This window comes from Canis aureus, chromosome 17 (genome assembly GCF_053574225.1).
Source record: "Canis aureus isolate CA01 chromosome 17, VMU_Caureus_v.1.0, whole genome shotgun sequence".
NCBI lineage: Eukaryota > Metazoa > Chordata > Mammalia > Carnivora > Canidae > Canis > Canis aureus.
In genome coordinates, this window is record NC_135627.1 from 31,277,932 (window position 1) to 31,294,123 (window position 16,192).

A 16,192-nucleotide genomic window follows, 5' to 3' on the forward strand; every position below is an offset into this window, starting at 1 on the left:
GAGGTTTGGTCATTTTCTGTGATTACACTGTAGCCACCAATGAAAAATACTTCCTAACATCTGGGGCCAGGTGGTCTAGTCTATTCCCTTATCTCTTGTTCAGTTCTGACTTAGAGCTTTTGCCTGCCAGGAATAGTCTCAGAGCCTAGCCAGGGGCCCACTATCTCTCCCTGCATATACCTTAACCCTTTCCTTACTCAGAAGGAATTAGCTACACCCCCTTAGCCAGACTAGAAGTCTCAGTCTATTAATATGTATGCCTTCTCCACTAAACTCAGGCAGTTGTAGCATAAGATCCATGTTATACTTTGTGTCTTTGGTATTTAATTCAGTTTCTGACACAAAGCAGGCACTGACTAAATAAATGCAAATGCTTAATACACAGAATTTGATCTAATGACGTATTATGGTAAACAGGACATTACTGTGATGCTACTTAGCAGTGACAACACAGCCAGATTAGGGCTCTGCTCAATAAAGTAAATATGGGACTTCTTCTTCTGTGCTTAGATAGTTGACTTCACATCTTCTAATGTTCTCTCCAATGCATGCAATTAAAGACACCAGAAGAGGAGGATCAGCAGTGTTTCATGCCACCATGTCATAAACATCAGAGAAAGTCTGAATGGTCAAAGAGTTTCCTCAAAGGATTTCAGAAAATGTTCTATATACAGCTATACTGCATAAGACTTCTGTTAAGAAAAGAAGAAGCAAGAAATTTTATTCCTCTAATACCAACTGAGCCTATGAAACAAGCATCTGGTGTAGCTGAAGGTTCTATTTATTTAGTTGTTGTCATAGTTTAGTGGAATTCTGGGCAAAAAAGTAAACGTCAGTTAAGATTGTTTTAATGGCAGTAATAACACCTCCCTCTTTTTTAATGTTTCCTTGTGTGAAGCCCTGAGCTAGCCATATTACTTATATTACTCATAAATTTCACAAATCCCCATTCTGTAGATGTGGAAATTATGAATAGAGAAATCATATCCTATAAAGTCCAATCAGTTACAAAGGATAGTATAAGGATTCAATCTCAGCACTGTCACCACCCTTTTGTTCATAGTATGCCTTTTATAAAATACACAATTTCTAAAGGAATGCACAAAAATGTAATGCATGACAAAATATGGTTTCATGAAAAAAAGTTTTTTTCTTTACTTACCCCAAAATGTCAGAGTAATAGCTTAGTTAATGTTATAGGATGTTTTGCTGCCATGAGAGTAACAACTGCTTTTTAACAAAATAATGCTTTGTTATTAGCTCATTGAGCTATAATGGAGAACATTGTTTCCAAAGGCAATAATGTCTTATAATACGTGACTTCTGCCCTGCCCCCTGCTGTGTTATTTTCTTTCCTTGGAGCTGACAAAGGCATTCGACAAAATGAGGAAATAGTGGAGGGCACAGCTGAATCAAATTTTGAAACAAACAGCCAAAGATAAGTGTGTCACATGAGAACAGCTCTTAATTGTTCTATGATAATTCACTCAAAATATAATGATGTTGTTAGAAAGAATGAACTAGTTTCTTGCGGATTAAGAGAAAATCATTTGTAGAAGATGAAAGGGCATCTAGCATTTGAATAGACAGAGAAAAGAACTGCAAGAACATGAAATTACTTTTTTGCCCGATAAGACATTTATCTGTGTTTCTCTATCCTCATGCTAAATGAGGTCTAGTAGATAAGGTCCTTTGAAAGCAGAAATGGTATTAGGTTGGAATTCTGTTCCAGGCACTCAGAAGACAGACACAAATAAGCACTGCAGTGAGGCTGGTTACTAATGAGGAGACCTCTTTTGCAAAAATCTTCTTAACCAGCTTTTTTTTCTGAAAACTGCCCAGAGCTTGTTACCCAAGGCTAAGGCTGCATTCTATGTATGCAAGGAGATAGATGTATAAGGAGCCTCCCTTCACCGGGAGAATTTGGAATCTAGGGTATATTGGCTCAAATTCTGCTTCTAGTGTTCATACAGATTTCAAATCAGATGATCATGGTGATCATGTGCCTTTGAAGATAAGCCTAAAATCTTACCAGTTCACTTGTATCTTCTGAGCAATTCATCCTCTTGCCAGAGGCAGCCCAATAATATAAAATAGACCCTGCATTCAACTTATACATGAACTTCCTGATCTGCCTTTTTTGTTGCATCCCTCCACTATGGAAACTTCCCTCCAATATGGAACCTTTGCCACTCTTTAATGATGATCCCTCCCACTCTAAGCTGTACAATCAATTGGTGATGTGTTTAATGGGAGTGGAAAGAACCTAAGGTCTTTGCGCAAAATAGTACAAGTGGGCTTTTAAGTGTTTTCAAAGTTGGTGAATGGAAATTCCTGGGCACTTTTTGGAATAAAATTCTTAGAATTTTTTTGGAATAGAGACAGTTCTTGACTTACAATGTTTTGACTTACAGTTTTTCGACTTTACGATGGTGCAAAAAGCAATATGCATGCTGTAGAAATCATACTTTGAATTTTGATCTTTTCCTGGGCTATCAATATGCAGTACAATACTCTTTTGTGACACTGGGCAGCAGCGGGGAGCCACAGCTCCCAGTCAGTCACACAATCATAATGGTAAACAACTGACACACTTATAAGCATTCTGTACCCACACAACCATTGTATTTTTCAATTTCAGTACAGTATTCAATAGATTACATGAGATATTCAATACTTTATTATGAAATAGGTTTTGTGTTAGATGATATTGCCCACTTGTAGGCTAATGTAAGTGTTGTGAGCATGTTTAAGGTAGGCTAGGCTAAGCTATGATGTTCAATAGGTTAGGTGTATTAAGTGCATTTTCCACTTACAATATTTTCAACTTACTATGGGTTTGTCAGGATGTAGCCCCATCACAAGTTGAGAAACATCTGTAAATCCTTTTAATGAGAATTTCCCAAGAAATACAGATTGATCTGGTATAATGCAGAGGGAGTTGGGAATGAGGGATGGAGAACTGAATGTAGAGGGGTTAAGTTCCAAACGGTAAGGCACACCACTGATTCTGAAGAACATACCTGCTCGATACAACCAAATCATGTGTAAATTATAATAAAATGTTTATATGTTTAATATGCATTGTTCTAGGCTCTTAAGGAAGTTGGAAACTAGAAGAATGAACAGTGGGGAACAAGCCCCCATGAAAGCTGGATAGCTCTGGAATCAAATGCCCAAACAATGATATCAGGAAATGAGATATTAGGACCAATGCCAGGAAGTAAAGGTGATTCTGACACTCTTAATATAAACTGGAATCCTCAAAGGGGACTTGAGTAGCTCTAGGGAGAAATAAGTGTAATTCTTTTTGGAAGGAATCATTCTAAAATTATTTTCTTAGGAATTCATGAAATAATTTCAACTAAACATGAACATAGATTTAAAAATTATATAAAATTCAAGAAAACAATTCACCATATGTGAGAGTCAAAGAAAGCAACAAAAATATTAGGTCCACATACTTCATATATTGGAATTATTAAATAAAAGTATAAAGTAATGATATATGAAATGTTTGAGAAGTAAAATACATACAAAAATGATCAAGGAAAAGGGAAAAGGGACTATTGTTCCTGGTAATTCCTAGATGATTTGGGTCAGCTATTCTGGAGAAAGGAAAGTGGTGTACAGCAAAGGAAGAGGGGTGTGGATCGTGTGTGTGTGTGTGTGTGTGTGTGCATGTGTAAATATGTATGTCACTCAGCTTAAAGGGATAAGAGAACTAAAAAAAGCAGTCAAGGATTCCTGGGCCAAGGTCCAAATAAAGTGCGAAGCCAAAAAAGATAGAAGATATACCATGCAGATAGTCACCAAAAGAAAGTTGATATAGCTATCAGAAAGCATTGCTAATGGTAAAGAAAGACACTCAAAATGCTAAAAATTGAGGGAGATGTAACGATACATAATTTATATTAACTGTAAAATATGTGTGATCTCAAAATATTTGAAACAAACATTGACAGAACTGAAATAAGAAAGACAAATTCAAAATGGCAATGGGAGGTTTTTAATACAAGTCTTTAGATAAATAGAACAAGGGAAGAACAACTAAGTAATAAATTAAAATTTGAACTACTCATTGACAGACTTACACACACACACACACACACACACACACACACCCTACCTAACAACTGCACGGTACATTTTTCAAGGATAAATGGGGCAGTTAAAAAGATATATTATACACTGCCTCAAAAATCACATTTTAGGGAACTTCAACGAATTGAAATGATAAAGGCTATGTTCTCTAATCATGGTATAATTAATCTAGAAATCTGGGGATCCCTAGGTGGCTCAGTGGTTCAGTGCCTGGCTTTGGCCCAGGGCATGCTCCTGGGGTCCGGGAATCAAGTCCCGTGTCGGGCTCCCAGCGCGGAGCCTGCTTCTCCCTCTGCCTGTATCTCTGCCTCTGTCTCTCTCTCTTTATGTCTATCATGAATAAATAAATAAAATCCTTAAAAAAAAATCTAGAAATCTGAAAAAAAAAAACTGTTTGAAAAATCCCCATATATTGAAAGCTAAAAAAAATACTTCTAAGTTACTCATGGTCATGAAGGGAATCACAATGGCAAAGTGAAAATATGTTAATTGAATGAACAATAAATACTACTTTCAAAACTTGCAGCTTTCTGTTAAAATAAAAAAGAAGAAAATGTGCATTTTTAAAAATGCATGTACTAGATGAGATGAAAAGCTGAAAGTCATTTATCTAAATCTCCATCCCAAGAATTTGGAAAGAGAAAGGCAGTTTAAGCCCCATGGAAGAAGAGCAAAAGAAATATTATAAAGTTTAATAAATAAAGGAAGAAGTATGGAAAGATTAATAAATTGATATGTTTGGTGAGGTTGAATAAGAATGAAAAGAGAAACGCCGGGACACCTGCACCCCGATGTTTATAGCAGCAATGGCCACGATAGCCAAACTGTGGAAGGAGCCTCGGTGTCCAACGAAAGATGAATGGATAAAGAAGATGTGGTTTATGTATACAATGGAATATTACTCAGCTATTAGAAATGACAAATACCCACCATTTGCTTCAACGTGGATGGAACTGGAGGGTATTATGCTGAGTGAAGTAAGCCAGTCGGAGAAGGACAAACATTATATGTTCTCATTCATTTGGGGAATATAAATAATAGTGAAAGGGAATATAAGGGAGGGGAGAAGAAATGTGTGGGAAATATCAGAAAGGGAGACAGAACGTAAAGACTGCTAACTCTGGGAAACGAACTAGGGGTGGTAGAAGGGGAGGAGGGCGGGGGGTGGGAGTGAATGGGTGACGGGCACTGGGTGTTATTCTGTATGTTAGTAAATTGAACACCAATAAAAAATAAATTAAAAAAAAAAAGAATGAAAAGAGATAAAACAAAAATAATCAATGTTAGGAATTAAAAAGGAAACATTAGATAAGTTAGAAAAGTACAATAAGAAATTGGGAAAGAAATAATCCAATATAACCAATAAAATAGATGTATTTCTAGAATGATACAACTTACCAAAATGTTCATAAAAACATATACTTGCTAAATATAGATTTAAAATTTTCCCAAAAGAAAATTGCCAGCTCGTTTACATGCCTCCATCAGTGACTCATAACACACATTAAAGTAGGAAATAATAATTTTGTTCTCCTTGAAAATAAAAAGCAAAGAGGCAAACACCTCAACTTACTATTTGACATCAAAGTCACCAGCACATATGAAACAGATCTAATAGAAATTTATAAGGAAATAGCATTAATTGAAATAAAAAATGTAATGGATATGTTGTGTTTTAACAACATATAAAATTAATTGAGGAAATAATTAATAAACTGAACTATAGATATAAGGAAATTACCCAGGCTGCAACATAGTAAAATGAAAAGATGGAAAATATGAACATGATAATAAGGGGCATGGAAGATTGAATGGGACAGTCTAACAAATATACCCCATCACTGTCCCAGAAGAAAAAATAGAATGCAGAAGGTGCAATATTAAAAAAAGCATTGGCTGATAATTTGCCAGAGTTGATGAATGGTTAGAGATTCAGACATAGAGAGCAACACCTATTCAAAGCAGGATAATGAAAAAATAAATATAGACCTAACAAATCTGTAGAAAGTCTGGTGGCGGTAGAAGTGGCCAGAAAGAAAGAACAAATTACTTGCAAAGAACAACATTTTGGCATCAGACTTCTAAACAGAAAATTGAAAGCCAGATGACAGCAGAATAAAATTTTCCAAGTGCTCATAGGAAATAGTTGTCAATTAGAATTGAATATCCAGCAAATTTGTCTTCCAAAATAAAAAAAAAAATGGGTTGAAATATGTTTATTTTCAGATAAAGAAAATCTGAGTGCATTTACTACTAACTGACTTCACTAAAGGGACAGCTAAAGGTTTTTCTTTAAGAAGAAGGAAAATGATCCCACAAAGGAAAATGTAAAACAGAATAGTGAGAAAAAAGAATTGATCTAAGTATGCTGCATTAGCTGCTAAACACTGAGTAACAAAGAAGTCAGAAACTTAGTGGCTTAAAACAACAATGACCATTTTTTCTCTCTTACAGTTTCTGTGGATAAGGAATTCAGGAGTAACTTGGGTAGGTGGTTCTGGTCTGGGGTCTCTCATGTGCTTCTCACCATAATAACTATTGCCATTATATATGTATTGCCATCATATGACAGCCAGGGTTGCAGTCCTATCAAGGCTATAACAGGAAGATACAACTTCGAAGGTGGCTCACTTGCATGGCTTGCAAGTTGGAGCTGGTACAGATTCTCTATAATAGTTCTTGGGTTTCCTCACAGAATGGTGGCCAGATTCTCCCAGAACAGGTGATCCAAGACACGAAGGTGGAAGTTAAATGACTAAGGTGCCATTATGACCTAGCTGTGGTCACAGCCTCCTGCTTATGCTATATTCCATTAGTCATACTAGTTAGTCATGATTCAATATGAGAAGAATTATACAAACATGTACAGGTGTAGTTACAGCCAAATAAACATTTTTTTTCATAACATAACAATAATAATGTGTCAATTTTGAAAAGAAGAGCAAAATGAGAGGATGAAATTATCACGGGAAGAGACATGATCAGAGTTAAATTGTTCAAATTCTTTTAATTTTTCAAGAACAGAGTAAAGTGCTTTATAGGTTTGTGCTCATGGCAATATTGTGACTGTAACCTATTAAAAATTGGACTAAGTTATGTAAATTATGAATTGTATAGAAAAAGCAAAGCAAAGAAACAAACCAAAAAATTAATCATAGAAAATATAAAGAAGATTAAAGAAGCATACAAAAATAAGTTAACTAGAAAGCATAGTGAAATAAGATAGAAATCAGTTCTGATATATCAGTTATTACATTAAATACAAGAGGAATAAATTTGCTGTTTAAAAGAGATTGCTAATTTGGATAAAATAAATCAAACTATAGAACACATAAAGGCATAGAAATTTTTAAACAAATGGATGGAAAAATGTATATGAAGCTGTCAATGATATATAAAACCAACAAATAAAAACTGTTCTATTAACACCAAAATTATCAAAATATCAAAAGACTAACCAAGAATAAATCTTTTAAAACTATAAGAGAAGCACAACTTACTTATTTCATATGTATTTATTTGGTGCAAAAACTCCTACAACTATTTACTATTAAAGATGGCTTAATAGACCCATATTCCATATTCATATAAAGGGAAGTTCATAAAAATGTTCATTCTCCACAGATTAATTCTATTGGTTCAGGGAAATTGCAGGCAAGGTCCCCATGGATTTTGTTTTTGAGTATTGACAAACAGATTCTAAAATTTCTTTGGAATGGAAAAAATTGAAAAATAATCAGGAGTCTTTTAAAAAAGAAGTATAATGAGGAAGCGTCTCTTTCCATATTTAAAGACTCATTATAAAGCAATCAGTAATAGACTAAACAATAAATGGGGCCAGGACATTTGTTTATCCCTAGGAAAAAAGCAAAATTGTATTCCTACCTGGTAGTGTGTACTAAAATAAATTTCAGATGGATTAAAGACTCAAATATGAAAGGTAAAACTTTATTTATTTTTTGAAAGGTAAAACTTTAAAGCATTAGAAGAAAATATTTGGGTGACTATTTTACAGTTTGGAATAGGGAAGAATTTTTTAACTAAGACTCCAATAGCAATAACACAGGAAAGAAACAACATAAGGGAAAATACAGATAACTATTTTTTAAGTAAAAATAACACCTATTTGCTAAGACATCATGGCAGTGAAACATAAACAACAAAACTGAGAGAGGATATTTGCCGCATATATAGTTGATTAATTATGTTAGTATCCAGAATATATACTTTGAATTGATTGGGAAATATTAAGAATTCTGACAATTGCAACTATTGGTGAGGATGAGGAGCAAGAGAGTACCTGACAATACAGCAAATCACTTTAGGTGCATAACTGAAGGAATGTTTCTCATGTGCACCGGGAGGCAAGTGCAAAAATATTCTCATAATATCCAAAAATATTTGGAGCATGAACACAAATGTACATACTTACCTTTATGGATGAAATTGTGTGACACCTCCTGTCCCAGGGCAACCAGATTTATATATTGAAGTCATAACTCCCAGTACTTCTAATGGGATTATATTTGGAGATAGGGATTTTAAAAGGTAGTTAGTTAAAATGAGGCAAAGTACTCATTTTAAGTAAAATGAGGTAATCCTATATGACTGGTGTCCTCATCAGAAGATTAGGACACAGAGAGACTCCAGGGATACATGCACACAGAGCAAAGGCCATATGAGGACACAGCGAGAAGGTGCCATATGCAAACCAAGGAAAAAGGGCTCAAGAGAAACCAAACCTGATGACACCTTAACCTTGGACTTAAACCTCCAGAACTGTGAGAAAATAAATTTCTACTTTTGAAGCTACCCAGTTTGAGGTATTTTGTTATGGCAGCTGTAGCAAACTGGTACACTTACCCTCTTCATAAAGGCTAAAAATGAAAACACCCCAAATATCCACCTACCGGAAGATGGATTTTTTCTCTGAGGAACAGCTTTTAATATAACTCAGTGCAAGGGAAGTTAATCCCCTGTATTTTACTATTCCAAGTCTCCCAGATCCAGAAGAAAGAATCCAATTCCACTCCTGGAACACAGACAATGGTTATTTCCATTTGGTAGCTGGTAAAGCTCTAATTGAAGAGCCAGCTTGAGTTCTACTGACTTAGGAAATGGTCTTTCCCACCTAATCACTGTTTTTAGAGAAAGTAAGTTTTTTTCTACTCATAAAAGCCAGATGGGCTTCTGACAAATACTCTATGAGCCATTTCCCTCCCCTTGTTGTGCTTTCTTTCCCTCATCTTGGTTTAGTTCTCTTGAATTTCTAGAAGTGAGGAGGAAGACGAGACTCCGAATCGTGTATGTAGAGAGTCAGATTTTAAAACCTGTGCTATAGTGGAGTTTATTTTAATCTACTTTGTGTCCTCACTCCCTTTGATGAATGTGAGCCTCTAGGCAGACAAGCAAGACTTGAATGTTAGATTCTAGTGCTCTGTCCCGCAGGAATTTAGAGGGTGGGTAACATTACAGGATAGCCATCGATCAAAATTTATAAGATTTGGTACTGAAGACTTTTATCTAATAAAGAATCAGTAAAGGCAAAATTTGCTGTAGGTGAGGTAGCAATGAATTAATTTATCCAACCTATTCTTTTCTATTACCTTAACCCTGAATAGTTAATAAATGTTTGCACACTTACTGTAAATAAAGCACCACATTTAAGGAGACAAATTCTGAGAATTAAGTTGAGTAAAAACCATAGGTCAAAAACTATTAATTGGGGTTTAACATGTTACAAGTTAAAAAAAAACACACAAAAAACCTACTCAGTTTTATTTAATTCACTTTGCTACCAGAAATTATGTTTTGTGTTTCAATCACAGATAACAAAAATTGTTTCAGCTAGACTCTGACAATAGAGACAAATGTTTGCATAAACAAACCTGTTCCCCAAATTAAACTTGCAAATGTAAACAAGAGGCATATTTTCTTTTTGTAACAATGCCCAAACTTCATAGAAATAATCTTTAATTTTATATGTAGATAAAATTGACTCTGTTTATGGTGTGTTATCTCTATTTATTAAACCAATAATTTTTTTTAGCTGTGGTTATATGGGAGGCACAATTCCTGGTATTAGGGACTTAAAAATTAAACAGTCTTCACCAGCAAGTTGCTCATTGAGATGATAGAAAAGAGAACAGCCATCACCATCTAGTCCAGTCTGATCAAGTTATGCAAAATTTGATCACTAATAATCAGTATGGATTACAAGCAATTCACAGATGAGGTACGTCTCTGTTGTCTTAGAAATAATTAGGAATTTATCAAGTGGTCGCAAGATGGGGGCTAGTAAGTGGATTGGGGGAGACTATAAAAGGGTAGAACATACTAGGCAGAAGGAGCTATAAGGTCATTACACAAGAAGAATTCATGACATTTCATTACACAAAGAAAAATCCAGTCCTGAAAATATACTTCTATTGAGAGTCAGAAAATAAAAATAACAGTTAATCCATTTGGTGCCTGGGGGAACTTGATCCTTAACTTGTACTGACCTCAACACAATCAGAAACTTGGCTGCCTTTTGTCTGTGTCAGTGCCAGTCTTATTTACTTGCTTCCAATTCTAAGTAATTTATTTGTATCATCTCTATATGTTGTACCGGTTCTAGACATTTTAATTCTTAGACAGATCTTAGGATTTCTATGAATCGTGCAGGACAGTTAAGACAGTTCTAAAACTCTCCAAAACTTTTTTAGAAATTTCAAGAGAGGCAATAAAATAAATTGAATTTTCCAGCATCCTAGAGACATTCATGTGTCAAAACTACCCCCTTATAGCCCAAGGTTATACATCATAACTCCTCAGATTTCACTACAGTTTATTACAGTGAAAAAAACACCCACATGGCCCTGAGTGCATATTCAATTTATGAGTATCAAAGGAAGATAGATTTAGATACATTAAAATGTGGTTTCTATGTTTATGATGCAGCCGCATAAAAAATAACGTACAGAACACCTTGTCCTACCAAGCAGCTGTGGGGAAGTCTTTGACTGGAAATTGCCCCAGTTTGGGAACGTTAAATTAGACATGAACATAAATTAAAGATATCATTAATTCATTTGAAAGAATTGAACATTTAAGAAGGCTGTCTCTACCAGTGGAAACAAAGATGGAGAACTATCAAATAGTTGTGAGTTGCTCGGAATTTTGCCTGGCTTCCAGAAACTGAATTGGGAACAGATGTCTGCCCACACAGCGAAAATAATCTTACTAGTAAATGTTTCTTTAAATGAACACATGATGGCAAAAATGATTCTCCAGTGGACTCCCAGTCAAAGGAAAAAAATATTAGATAAGTTGAGAAATATGCCGTCCTTTTCAAATTTCAGAAGTAGAAACTAGCAATTTAGAGGCATTTTTCTGGGATGCTTGGAAAAAGAAAACCTTTGCAATTCACTTATATTTATTTTTTTTGCGAACATTTTGATGAACAACAAAAAATGGTTGATGAAAAGATTAGATGCTTAAGAGAAGGCTTAGATTTCATCCCTTTTCATTCGGTTTCAAATCCTAGTATATTTACTTTCGGTTGGTTGTAAGCACCAAAACAGACTTTTACTCAAAAAATTTAAGCAATTTAGTAGTGGGGGATATTATTATTTATAAGAAAATAAAATGAATCATTTTACTTTAGCCATATTTATAGTTTTTGTCTTAAACTTCTGATATTAGAACAGATTACTTTTAGTTTGCATTTGTAATCAAAACTTTTGTTTACAAGCTTAATATATAGGTGTTTAGTTAGGTATTTGGAGTCGTCTTTCAAGGAAAATGACTATTTTTCTTGAATGCTATGAATTAAAAAATATATATCTTACAGCATTGTGCTGCAGCTCCTTTTGCAAGACTTTTGACATGGTTGGTTCCCAACAAATGTTGATTGATTTAATTGGAGAACTAGGACTCCACCGAGGGGTAAGGTAAGTTTATTAGTGACCACCAGGGGGCAGCAGAGGCTGTAGCATCTGGAGACCTGGCAGTAATTTAACCAGCTAAGGTGGGTAGTCTTGCACTCTTCCTCCATTTTTTGCTGGGTTGCGGTGATTAGCTGGGAGTACACAACAGAATGGTCCAGAGTTTTGAATCATTATCTTGGGGGAGTGGCTGGGGCATGTGTAGTTTCTAAAAGCTACTGGTTATTCTTATGCATAGGAACAGGCAAAAAGAGAGAAGGATAGGCAGGATCCCCAAGATGAGTGTCTATTTTCCCATGGGTTGCCCTTAGGGAACTGTGAAAATATGAACCATAGACACAGGGTTTTCAGTATGTTATCCGGGGATGTTTGGTTTCATATTCTCTAGTCACATGATAGGGAAAAGGGTGAAATAGCCTGAATTATTTTCCTGAGGTCCCCTAAAGACTCCTATTTTAACTGGTAGGGAATATCCACTTAGCTGAAGTTCATTAGACTTACCTCCACTGTAAGTTGGTCCACAAAGACCTTTGATTATTCTCTCTCTCTCTCTTTTTTTTTTTTTTTTTTTCTGGCTGTCTAATTGAAGCTTTTCCCATGCTTTTAACTTAAGCCAGTGATTTCAGTATTCACTCAAACAAGAAAATATTTCCTTCTTAACTAAGCTTAGTATTTGCACTAAAATCATTAATGGCAGTTAGAATAGAGTTCTGATTTCATCTTGGATATACAGATTTTAGGAGGGGGTACAGGTGGAGTTTCCTGAAAATTGTCACTTTTTTCATGCTGGGCTCAAGGATGGACATCCTTTTCTTTTAGTCTTCCAAAATCAAGTATAAAAAAATGGCCTTTCCATTTGTATCTTAGAGCTGAATCTACAGTTATTAAACAAGAGTTGAGTAAAGACTGAAATAACAAAGGGGAAATAAGGTTAGACATTTTATGATTCTAGATAACATTACTTATAAGAGAGAGTTGATTTTCTGGGCTCACAAGCTTTATTTATCCAAGATAGCCCCAAGAACAAAGGAGATGAACAATATATCCTCCTTTTTTTTTTTTTTATCAATTAGCTCTTCCAACCCTGTTTGGAATATTGAGACCTCATCTCGCAATTAGGTTGAGGGGTTTGAATTTTATTCTGAGGGTATTGAGAAGCCTTTGGGAGGTTTTAACCAAGAAGGAACAGGTCCAACTTATGTGTGAAAGAGAGGAATCTGATTGTTCTTTGATGAACAGATGGTAAGAAGATAAAAGGAAAAGCAAGAACAAATTAAGAAATTAAATGGTACTCTCAGAGAGAAACTAAAAGATGTTGCTAATACTTGGACCTTGTGAGTAGTGAGGGAATAGACATTTAGAATATACTTTGGAGACCCTCCTTGAACTGGGTCAATTTTTGTATGGAAAGGAGGGATGGGGCTCGGGGAAGGATTTTCTAAAGGAATGGTTGGAAAATCTATCACCCTCCTTTCCCCCCGCTTCAGTGCCCTTGCATAGGTATCTGAATTGCTACTTGTACTCCTATCTTACTAAAGAAATTGGGTAGAGTAAGACTTAACTGAGCTTGTCCTTCTTTGATATTTTAAGGGGGTTAGTGTATTTTATTTCACTCAAATACATTTGCTGAAGAAATGACATAAAGAAAAACAAACAGACATGTGTGACCTCACATTGTATTATGAAGAGATAGGAAATAAAACACAGCGGGAAGGAGAGAGAGTATGCTGCGAAGTGCTTGCAAGAGGCTTGTACACACGGGGGTTTGTTTGAACAAGTTATATTACTTGTCCAGTTCTGGGATCAGTGCTTCTAGATGCCAAAGATGAGGCACAGATATACTTTGTTGAAACTTGGTCATCAGTATGCATATATTTTTCAATATTTCTTTACTGTTCTGTTTTTTCCAGTGATGCTCTGACTTATTTCTTTTTGTCATATGTGTCAGGGATTTTAAAAAAAAGTGTTGAAAAATGACCCCATGAAGGTACTGGCCTGGGAATCTGTATTTCTGCTTTTGATAGTCCTGTTTCTCTTATAATAGCTGGGCTTGGCAAGTCATTTGTCCTCCCTGGAGAAGCAACTGTGATATAAGGAGTTGACTCAATGATTTCCAAATGCCTTCTGGCTCTGTGACTCTTGCTTTTGAAGTCTAGGTGACAGTAATGTCAATTCTGGATACCATCAATGGGCTGCCAGTTTTTGTTTTACTTGAAACAACTGCTTGGTATACTATGTAGTCTCAGAGAAACACAGATAGTGGAATTTTCAAGGCAAAGAGAAACAGAATTATTACAGGCTGTTGTTTCAATCCCATTAGGTATATTTGTATTTTTGAGGGGTTTGTTGAATCCATGTTTTGGTGTTCCTTGGGATTATAATCATTTTCTTTCAGCCATCTTTTTTGTTGAACACCGTTTATTTCTTTATAGGTCACTTACCTGTTTTTCTTTCCTGAAAATTGTATAAAGTTAATCAGAACTATGTTGCCAAATGCCCCTGAGATAAAAGCATCTGTATTCTCTCTCTGTTGTCCAATGAGGCATGGATTGCGAAGCCCAGTGGCCATGTCTCATGATGCAGTATGTTTTACAAAGATTTATTAGTGCATTGCGCTGGGCTAATACTAATGATCTCCAGATTTCTTATTTCTGTGTAACTCAATAATCTAATTCAATGCCAATACAGATTAAAGGTATTATATAAACAGTAGGCTAGTAAGAGGAATTTCTCCTAGATTGGAGTAGATGAAGTAAAAGTGAGCAAGATATATTGGTTTAGAAGGCAATAAAAAGGGGACAATGACTGGTTTCCTTCATTAGTCCAGAATGAACAGACAATTCTGCTGTCTCTTTCTTGTTACAAAGCTTTATTGGTCATAAAATACAACAGGAGACTTACCCTTAGACCCTATGACAGCTCAGAAGAACCACCAGGGTACATTCAAGATATATTAAGAGGCTGATGTTGGATGAATGTTATCCCCTAGCATGTGAATTGAAAACACAAACCAATGAACAGGCTGCTGGTTTTATTCTTCTTCATTTGGATAAAGTTGAGCATTTCTAGAATTTTATAGAATATATTTGTATTTCCAAGTAGCCTGTCCTACGATCAAACAAAACTGCTATTTCCATGTGGATGTCTTGCTATTAATTTAGATGAAATATATGAACGTTTAAATGTTTAAATGTTTTCAACAATAGATTGTTCATCTGTTCCTACCCTTTATTCCTGCTCCAAATGCTATTTTCACATTAGTCTAATTCACCCTAGTTGGCAGTTGACAGTTGCCAGCTTTTGTTGTTTTAGGGGTTGCTTTCAAACTGAACGTTTAGTTGCCAATACAAAGTTGGTAGTGGGTTCCATAAAGGTTTTGCATGTAACACTGATTCCAGGCTGAGCATAGGTAGTTAATGGATTTTTTAGTCTGAATATGGTTTCTGTACTTAGATGACTGTTATGTTTTGTTTCATTTGCCTTAACAATGCAAACGCATCTTAAAGTAGAGCTTTGCTGGAAAGTTATCGTTATCCTCTGCCTTCAAAAGTTTAAAGCGACTAGCATTTCCTCCTTCTACTCCTTAACCCCCAGAACCCCCAATTCTGATTTCCTAGGACAGTCCCAGGCAGCTACAAAAGGCATATGTGATAATGTGTGCACAGAGAGAAGTACCAATCTGCAGAATGAGAAATATAAATGAAAGTAGCAGAAACAATAGAAAATCATTAAAGATAACTCTTTCAGGCCTAAACAACTGCAATGAACCTGAAACTTTTTTGCAATTAGTGTGGTTTCTGATACAAAGAAAGGGTAATTCTATTAAAGATGTGGCAAAAAGAACAGTGTGGCATCTACCATGGCTTGGAACATGGAGGAAATACATTGGACCAAGAAGAGAAATATATATAAAATCCTGCCAGGAATTTACCAACTTTACTTGGAAAATGTTAAAGTTAACTTGAGAATCACACTCTAAACTTAAATAAGGTGCATAGTGTGGGTTAATTCACCTTTTTAAAAAGTGTGGGTTAATTCACCTTCATAAGAGACACAAAGAGAGAGGCAGAGACACAGACAGAAGGAGGAGCAGGCTCCCTATGGAGAGTGTGTTGTAGAACTCGATCCCAGGACCCTGGGATCATGCCCTGAGCTGAAGG